Here is a 9,749-nt window from a genome sequence, read left to right as displayed (position 1 = left end):
GCCCGAGGTGGGAGGGCACAGCTGCCTGGGCGGACCCTGAGAGTGATTGTGCGTAACCTACGTGACGGTGCGCCAGCGAGCTACAGACAACCGCCCACTTGCCGGGAGAGGGAGGAACGCTCCGCGGGCGCTCCGCCCGGTTGCCGCCAGGTCCGACCGGAAACGGGCGCTGAGCGGCGCCAACATTCCGGCCGCTCCCATTGGCTCTCAGCAGGCGCCTGCGCGTTGCGCTGTATGGGCTTCTAGCCAACGGGCACGTGAAGCTACGTAGTGACGTAAGGGTTACCCAGGCAACTGAGGGAGTCTCTGAGACTTTGTGGACCACCCTGTCTGTGACGTGCGCGCCCTTCTTAGGTCATGCCCTGTGTCTGCGAAAAAGCTTAAACTCAGCGGGGCTCTTCTGGAAACCTGTCACTTCAGCCCTGGCTCTCTTCGTTGTAAACACTGATAACTGGTAGGTTGCTGAAGGAAAAAGTCATGGAATCATGGAACCCCCACGTGGCCTTTGGTTCGAAGGTTCCCCAACTTGGGATTCTGTGAGGCAATAGTAGGATTTGGTAGCCCCTTCCATTGTTTTAGAAGGCCCACGGAAGTGGGAGTATTTATTCAAGATGAGCACGTGTTTAAAAGACAAGGGGTTTTTTTTGGTGGATTTTTTTTTTTTTTTTTTTTTTTTTTTTTTTTGCTCAAAATAATTACATTATTAAGCCAGGCTTTCTAAGTTTAATCCTTTGGTTACTTCATTTAGTTTCTGTGTCAGAACTGCTTTTACAAAGTAGACATTCTTGTCAGTTTTTGGCCAAGGAACTGTGCCTCAGAAAGGTAAGATAGCTTGTCCAAGGTCATATGGCCAGGAAGTAATGGAGTTAGTGTGGAACTCATTTCTGATGCTGTACTCAAGGTTGAGTTAGGTCAGTGGCGTAGGGTTAATAATAATCAGCTACCACTACAGGCCAGGTAGTTCACAGGTTCACAACCCCCTGAGGTAAGGGTTAGTTGAGAAGATTGAGGTTCTCAACCTTTCAGTTGAGAATATTGAGTTTCAGAGTTGATTCAGAATTTACTTGAGAATGCAGTGTTGACTTTACGTTATGGCTTAGTCTGATATTCTAATTCACCCAAAAGTCTCAAATATGTGTTGTCCCTACAATGTGCCAAACACTGTGGATCATGAACAGAGTGCAAAAATGCTATCTGGACTTGCTCCTTAGCAGGACTAAGAGAGCAGCCAAGGAACAAACTTACTTGAACACTTCCTCGAATACTAGATGTGGACAAGATAGAGGTACAATATCTAGAATCCAGACTTCCTGATTGCGAGAGCTCAAATCTAGTTCAACAACAGTTTTTGGCAAGGCTCTGTGCTGAGGGTTTAAGGAATTATGGTTAATATACATAGTCTCTGTCTTATAAAACTTGTTATCTAGCCCTGGCTGGTTTGGCTCAGTGGATAGAGCGTCTGGCCAAGGGCACATGCCCAGGTTGTGGGCTTGATGCCCAGTAGGGGGCATGCAGGAGGCAGCCAGTCAATGATTCTCTCTCATCATTGATGTTTCTTTCCCTCTCCCTTCCTCTCTCAAATCAATAAAATATATTTAAAAAAATAAATAAAACTTATTATCTAATGGAGGGGTTATCTATTAATTTAATAACTAAATCTTAGGAATGCAATATATTCTAGAGTAGACACTATGCTAAGAGCTAGGGGCATAGAGAAGGCCCCATCTTCTTGGAGCTTACATATTAATAGGCTGAGACACAATAACAAGTGAATAAACAAGTAATTACAACTTTCGGTAAATGCCATGAATCCAATGATAAGAAATAACATTGGAAGGGTATATTAGTTTCTTGTGATTATTGTAACGAATTTCCACAAAGTGGATGGCTTAAAACAACAGAAATTCACAATTCTGGAGACCAGAAGTCCAAAATGAAGGTATTAGCAGGGTGGCACTCCTTTTGGAGGCTTTAGAGGAGAATTTGCTCTTTGCCTCTTCCAGCACCTGGTAGCTGTTGGCCTTCCTCGACTTGTGGCTGCATCTCTCTAATCTCTGTCTCAGTCTTCACACTGCCTGTTTGTTTTCTGTGTATGTCTTCTTCTCTGTGTGTCTTTTACAAGGACAGTTGTGATGGCATTTAGGGCCCACTTGGATAATTTAAGGCAATCTCCTTATTGCAGGATCTTTAACTTAGTCACATCTAAAAAAACCCCACTTTCTTCAAATAGGGAAACATTCACATGTTCCAGGGGATAGATGTAGATATCAGTGGGAGGGTTGTGGGAGGAGGATGTGTCATTTCTTGGCCTAACCCAAACGTTGACTTGCACTATAATAGAAATCAGCTTTTGATAAATGCTGTAAGAGAGGCAAACAATACAGTGAGAGTATAGGAGAATCTAGGAAACAATTTAAGGCTTTTAACAATCTACTTGGGTCCCATAGCTGAAGACAAACCCATAACTTTATCCTATGTTATTTTCTTTCTACCCCTTACCATTATCTGAATCTTATTTATTATCTGTCTTCAGCTATTAGAAGATAAATTCCATGAGGGTAAGGACTTTTTCTGTGTTCATCATTATATCACATCTCACAGTAATGTGTGGTACACAGTAGGAATGTTATAACAAATTTGTTGATTGAATTAAAGGCACCTTGTCCTTTCAAACTCACCATCCAAAACAAAACTTCTCCCAACCTGGGCCTTTTCCATTCTTCCCATTCTTAATACAATAGTGTCTCCTCTTCCTCACTCTGTATGGCAGGCAGTTTCTAAAACGGCCTCCAATGAGCTCCATTGTCTGGTATGCATGCCTGTGTGTAATCCCCCCTGTATGTGGACTGGACCTAGTGATACTTCTAATTAATACAAAATGGCAAGAGTCCTGAGATGTCACTTCTAAAATTAATTTTCTTGCTTGCCTTCTTTCACCCACTTTATCTGATTTCCCTCCCCTTCTCTGTCCTCACTCAGAAGGAAGCAAGTTGATGTGTTGTGAGTAGCCCCCTGGAGAGGTTCATGTAGCAAGGAAGTAATGTTCCTTGAGGACTTGAGGCCTGTCAACAGCCACATTAGTAGGCTTGAAAGTATATTCTTTCCTAACCGTGCCTTGAAGTGACTGCATCCCTGGTCAACACCTTGACTACAGTCTTATGATAATCAGTGCCTGAGTCAGAGGCACTCAACTGAATTGTACCCTGATTCCTGACCCACAGAAATTATATTCATTGTAAGCTGGTAACGTGTGTGGTTTTTTTTCCTGGATATTAAACACATTTTATTTATTTACATATTCATTCATTTATGTTTAATCACACAAGGAATACAAACTCATTAAAATGCAAATATTATGGATAATAAGCTGGTAAGTTTTAAGGTAATTTTTTAACACAACAATAGGTAACTAATACACTTCTGGTACACAATTCATCACCCAAACCTATTCATTTTATCTAAATACTTTAAAAATCGATCTATCTTTCCTCCACTGTAGTTTATACAGGCATCCCTTAGAGGTATTGTGGTTTTGGTTCCAGATCACCACAATAAAGTGATACTTGCTTATGGAGACTCTTGCCTTCAATTTGTAAAAAATGCAATATTTGTGAAGTGTAATGAAAGCTATGCCTGTACTCTGATTTACCTATGATTTCTCTTCCCTGAACTAATTTAATAGCCTCCTAATTCACACACCACTTTGGCCCTCTTCAAATCTATTGCAGTCATAGTCATCTTTATAGAACACAAATTTAATCATATTAGTCTCTTGCTTCTAACCTTTTCATGATTATAGAGCCTGTCTTTCTCTCTAGTTTCTTTGTACATTATTCAGTCCCCTTCATTTCAGTCTCATTGAATTTTCTTTTAGTTCCTTGTGTCTAATATGTTCGCTTTCACTGTAGGGCCTTTGTGCTGTTCTGCATGGATTACTTTTGCTTCCTTCTTTTTTTGGTTAAGACCTACTTGTCCTATAGTGTTTAGATCAAGGGTCCCTTTCTTAAGGATGCCTTCTTTGATCTCTCTGACTTGACCAGACCCCCCTATTTATATGTTTTCATAGCATCTTAATACTTAGCATTACTGAAATAATAATGGAAATTTTATATGTATTTGTAATGTTGGCCATCTCTATTGTGCTTGGTATACTAGTTCAACCTTGTACCTGCTATAACAAAATAGTAACTGAGTGAATGATTGAGGGAGAAGATGGAGGATGAATATAGTCTTAAAAGACAGCCATAGACTTTGGTGTTGAGAAAACAAGAAGAAAGCAATTGAAAATACATTAAGGTAAAAGGTGAATTAATCACTTTAATTTATTGATAGAAAAACTAGTTACAGAGTTGCAGTGATTAATCACAGTATAGCAGTAAGTTTCATTACTCAGGTGTTTTTATTTTTAATCACCTGTTTATTCAATTAAAGGCTGGAAGGATCCAGGAACATTTAAAGTATTTATTTCTTTGAGAGAAAATAATTGTCTAAGACCCAGGTGTCCAAGGGTTAGGTCAGTGGTCGGCAAACTGCGGCTCGCGAGCCACATGCGGCTCTTTGGCCCCTTGAGTGTGGCTCTTCCACAAAATACCACGGCCTGGATGAATCTATTTAGAAGAAGTTTAAGTTTAAAAATTTGGCTCTCAAAAGAAATTTCAATCATTGTACTGTTGATATTTGGCTCTGTTGGCTAATGAGTTTGCCGACCACTGGGTTAGGTCATTCCCTACCCTCATAACTCCTTACAAGTTTAGGACACTTATAGTTGGATTTTTATTCAAGAGTATGGGATAAGGGCCTATTTAGGCAATGGACAATTCTAAAGGCTGCCCAGCTCAGATCAAAATTGTTTTGTCTATCGTGAAAACTGCCATTAACACTAACAGTGGTTGCTATACAGCAAAATAAGAATGCGCACTATTTTAACAATATGAATTCAAAGCCAGAAATAGAAAGAGATCCAATGTTATTATATCAAACTAGAGGCCTGGTGCACGGATTCGTGCACAGGTGGGGTCCCTCGGCATGGCCTGTGGGGATTGAGCCAAAACCAGCAGTCCATCGCCACCTGGCTCTCCTGCCTGCTGCTTCTGCTCATCCTGGCTCCGCTGCGTCTGCCATGGGCTTGCGCCCAGACAGTCCTGATGGAGAGAGGTTCGCACCGCTGCAGCAGCGCTTGCCAGCCATGAGCCCTGCTTCTGGCACCTGTTGTGAAAGGGATGCGGGGGGCCAGGATGTGATTGGCCCTCCAGGCAGGCAGTGGGACACCCTTGACTGCCTGGTATCCGGCTCTGTCCCGCTAAAGTTCACGCTGGTTGTCGGGAGACACCTGGCAGCCACTTTTATATTGTTTCTTCCTTGCAGAGCATCTAGGGAGGGGAAGCGGCCAAGGTGCCTGAGGCCGACTTCCAGGAGGCCGGCAGTGCTGTCAAGTTTGTGCTGGCGGCACCAGTCCGTTGGTGCCTGGCACATTCTCTGGAGATTGGACCTGCAGGACTACTGAGGGAGTGAGTGGCTGCTGCCTGGCTGGTGAGGCACCAGGATGGGTCATCAGCTGAGCAGCACTCCTGCTGTGGGAGCACACTGACGACCAGGGGGCAACTCCTGCGTTGAGGGTCTGCCCCCTGGTGGTCAGTGCACATCATAGCGACCGGTCGTTTGGTAGTTCGGTCACTTAGGCTTTTATATATATATATAGATGCTTTTGTTGATTTGGATTAATGCAAGTTATGACTTCAAGAATGGCTACTAGAATTCAGTACCCTATCCTCCCCCCAAAAAGAGTCAACCAGCCCAAACAACTTTGCTTAAGCCAAGTTATTTATGTACATTATAAATGGCAATAAAACAGTTTCTCTAATTACTACAATTTTTAAAGAAGTCAGTACATTTAGTAATTATATTAAATTGCTTAACTTAATTTGACAACATTAAGAATTAGTCACTTTGCAAACTTTAAAGTGCTTGTCTTCTACAAAGGAAGTAAATTGGTGGTGTATTAATATTATAAAAGGATACTGGATGGTATTTAAAATGGAATAGACTAGAAACAATTTTTAAAAGATGGAGCTTTTGTATGCCAAGGTAGTCATTCAAGTAGATGATATTATAAATTTGACAAAATGGTATTCTTTTGAACTAGCAATGTACAGTGTTCACCAAAATATAATTATAATTTATGTTTTGGCTGCAGATTGTAATCTAATCATTTAGCATAATAGGAAGAAAAAAATGTTGGTTTGATCAAAATTTGTTTTGCTATACAATAATCAAAATGTTTAATACTTGGAGGATCATTTTATTCTTTTTTTCACATCATGGAATAACTTTATAAATGTCACCTTGATAGAATAATTTTAAAACCATGCCTATTTAATAGTTTTAAGCAATTAAAGTTATTAATTATTTTAAATTGAGAAAAATTAGTGATATCTGAGTCATCCATTTGACTTCTGATTTGAGAGTAGGGATGTCTTTTTTTTTTTTTTTTAAGAAGGTATGTTATGGGGGAAGTTTTTGATATTGTTTGTGTATTTTCTTCTTGAATGCTTCATTTACTTTTTTTCTCTTGTCTATGAGATTCTACAGAGACTTATACCTGTCTGTAATTTTAGATAACCAAATACTTCAAAATCTATTCATAAACTTGAAATTTCCAAAGTCAACTATTACTTGAGAGTTTTCTCAACAGAAAAATGCTGTTCCAGTATTTGAATATTTAGGTATGAATACTTCCCCAAATATAAATTTTGTACCGCATCCACTTAGTTTTAGAAAAACAAACATCTTTGAAAAGATTTAATGAAGTGAGTTGATATTTAATACCAATTTGTTTTTAAATGCTTTTCTTTTGTCAAAAAAGTTAGTTATGATCTAAGCAAGTTTTCTTAACATAACTTTCTCTAATCTAAAGATTGTACTGATTTGTGATAAGAAAGCTATAGAAAACTGGGTATCCACATGCAAAAGAATAAAGTTGGACCCTTAACTTACACTACATAAAAAGTTAACTCAAAATGGATCTAAGACCAAAACATAAACTTAAAACTATAAAACTTTATGATGAAAACATAGAGGAAAAACTCATGACATTGGATTTGACAATGATTTCTTGGATATGACACAGAAAGTATAGGCAACAAAAGTAAAAGAAGAGAAAGTAGACTAGATCAAAATTTATTAAAACTTCTATGCATCAAAGGACTCAGTCAACAGAGTAAAAAGGCAACATATGGAAAGGGAAAAATATAGGGTGGGGCAAAAGTAGGTTTACAGTTGTTCGTATGGAAAATAATACAATAATTAGTAAATTATTTAAGTAATGAAAGAAACTATTATTTTATGTACTCACAATCTATAAACCTACTTTTGTCTCACCATGTATTTGCCAATCACATATCTGATAACATATATATTCAGAATATACAGAGAACTTCTACAACTCAACAACAGCAACAAAAACAATTACTTGTATTTTAAAAATGGGCAAAGGACTTGAATAGACATTTCTCCAAAGAAAATTACAAATGGCCAATAAGCACACAAAAAGTTGGACATCAGGGATATGCAAATCAAAATATCAATGAAGTATTATCTCGCACCCATTAAGATGGCTATTATCAAAAAGAGAAAATAACAAGTGTTGGTGAAGATGTGGATAAATTCAAACTTTTGTGCACTGTTGGTGGCAATGTAAAATGGTTCAGCAGTAATGAAAACCAGTACAGCAGTTGCCCAAAAAATTAATATACAATGACCACTTTGGGGTATACTAGTATATCCAAAGAGTTGGAAGGAGGGTCTCAAAGAGATATTTGTACATCCATGTTCTTAGCAGCATTATTTACAATAGCCAAAAGGTGGAAGCAACCTAAGTGTCCATGGATAGATGAATGAGTAAGCAAAGTGTGGCATATACAAACAATGAAATAGTATTCATTTTAAAAAAGGAAGGAAATTCTGACACATTCTACAAAGTGGGTGAAACGAGGGTGACCACAGACCATGGTGAGCCCAGCCCGCCCTCTTACCCTAGGGCCTTGGGAATGGAAATATCAGACCCACCTGCAGAAGCCACATTGCTAGGAGACAGCTCGCCACTCCCTGTCCTACAGTGCCTAGCCTCTGCGTGTGTCAGCAAGAGACAAGCTAGCTGAAATGTCCGCATCCACTCCAGGACATTTTGAGTCACTGGACCTTGCAGAATTTGTTAAAAAGCAGCCATGGTGGCACAAGCTGTTTAGGCAGGAACCTGGACCCTCAGCTGAAAAGTAGAGCATGGCAACCCAGCTGTTACTGGAGGTGTCACTGGATGGTGCACAGGTTTCATATTCCAGAAGGTTGGAAAGTTGGCTGCAACTGCTGTCGGAGGAAGACTTTTTTCTCCTTCAGCTTGCAGACCATACTGGGTACATCAAAGTTGACTGGCAACAAGTAGAGAAGGACATGAAGAAAGCCAAGGAACAGCTGAAGATCTGTAAGAGCAACCACCTATCTACAGAGGTGAAACGCACAGCAGAGGAGATGCTGTCATCTGTGAAGAACAGTCTAGTGCAGCAGTGGGCAAACTACGGCCCACGGGCCAGATCCGGCTGTTCTATCCGGTTCTCTTGCTCTCCCCTCCACTCCTTTACTTTGAATTTATATTAGTTCACACAAACACTCCATCCATGCTTTTGTTCCGGCCCTCCGGTCCAGTTTAAGAACCCATTGTGGCCCTCGAGTCAAAAAGTTTGCCCACCCCTGGTCTAGTGATAGATGGATTTTTCAGAGGCTTTCTGCTTGGCATGGCATCCTAAAAAAAGAAAAGGATTAACTATGAGGACATTGTGTTAAATTAAATAAGCCAAACACACACACACACACACACACACACACACACACACACACACACACATACAAAACCAACAAATACTGTATGATTCCACATAGATGAGGTACCCAAAGCAGTCAAAACCATAGATTAAAAAAATAGAATGGCAGTTGACAGGGAATAGGTAGGAGAGGAAGAAATGAGATGTTGTTTAATGGATATAGAGTTTCCGTTTCATGAGATGAAAAGGTTCTTCTGGAGATTGTGCAACAATGTAAATATCTTAACAATACTGAACCATACACTTAAAAATGTTTAAGATGGCAAATTTTATGTTATGTGTTTTTTACCACAGTTTTTAAAAGTTTTATGGGAGGAGGGGCTCTAATTAAAAAAACAAAACAGTCTAAAAAAGGCTCCTTAGAAATAGTTTGAGAAATACTGGTATGCAGTAATACTGTGTGTGTGTGTGTGTGAGTGTGTGTGAGTGTGTGTGAGTGTGTGTGTGTGTGTTTTAGTTGAACTATTTAAAGATAAGATGCAGGCATCATGACACTTTACTGCTAAATACATGGCATAATAGCATATATCTCCTAAGAACAAGGATAATTTCCTACATACCATTATATACCATAACACTACATGTATACCATACCTCCCTATCATTACCACACTCAAGAAATTTAATATTGAACCAAAATATATTCTGACACAGTCTATATTCAGTTATTTATAATTCTAATAATTTTATTTTTCTATACAGAATCAATCAAGGTTCATATTTCAAATTTAGTTGTAACATCTTTTAATCTCCTTTAGTCTAAAACAATTGGTTGTTTATTTTTAACTTCGCCCAAGGATATGTATTGATTTTTAGAGAGGAAAGGAGAAAGAGAGAGAAACATTGATCAGTTTGTTGCCCATACATGCCCTGACC

The 9,749-nt window shown here is 39.3% G+C and overlaps 1 pseudogene across 1 annotated transcript; it reads left to right on the top strand.

Annotated features, from left to right (window-relative positions):
- Positions 1-5,119: 5,119 nt before the first annotated feature.
- On the top strand, positions 5,120-8,798 carry LOC308251823 (FUN14 domain-containing protein 2-like; annotated as a pseudogene). The gene is made up of 3 exons: positions 5,120-5,281; positions 8,122-8,550; positions 8,748-8,798. The product of its transcript is annotated as an FUN14 domain-containing protein 2-like (transcript).
- The last annotated feature ends 951 nt before the right edge of the window (positions 8,799-9,749 follow it).

This window comes from Plecotus auritus, assembly GCF_963455305.1.
Source record: "Plecotus auritus genome assembly, chromosome: 6".
In the NCBI taxonomy this organism is placed as follows: Eukaryota; Metazoa; Chordata; class Mammalia; order Chiroptera; family Vespertilionidae; genus Plecotus; species Plecotus auritus.
The sequence above is the reverse complement of the archived record's forward strand: the minus strand, read 5'-3'. Positions and strand labels throughout refer to the sequence as shown.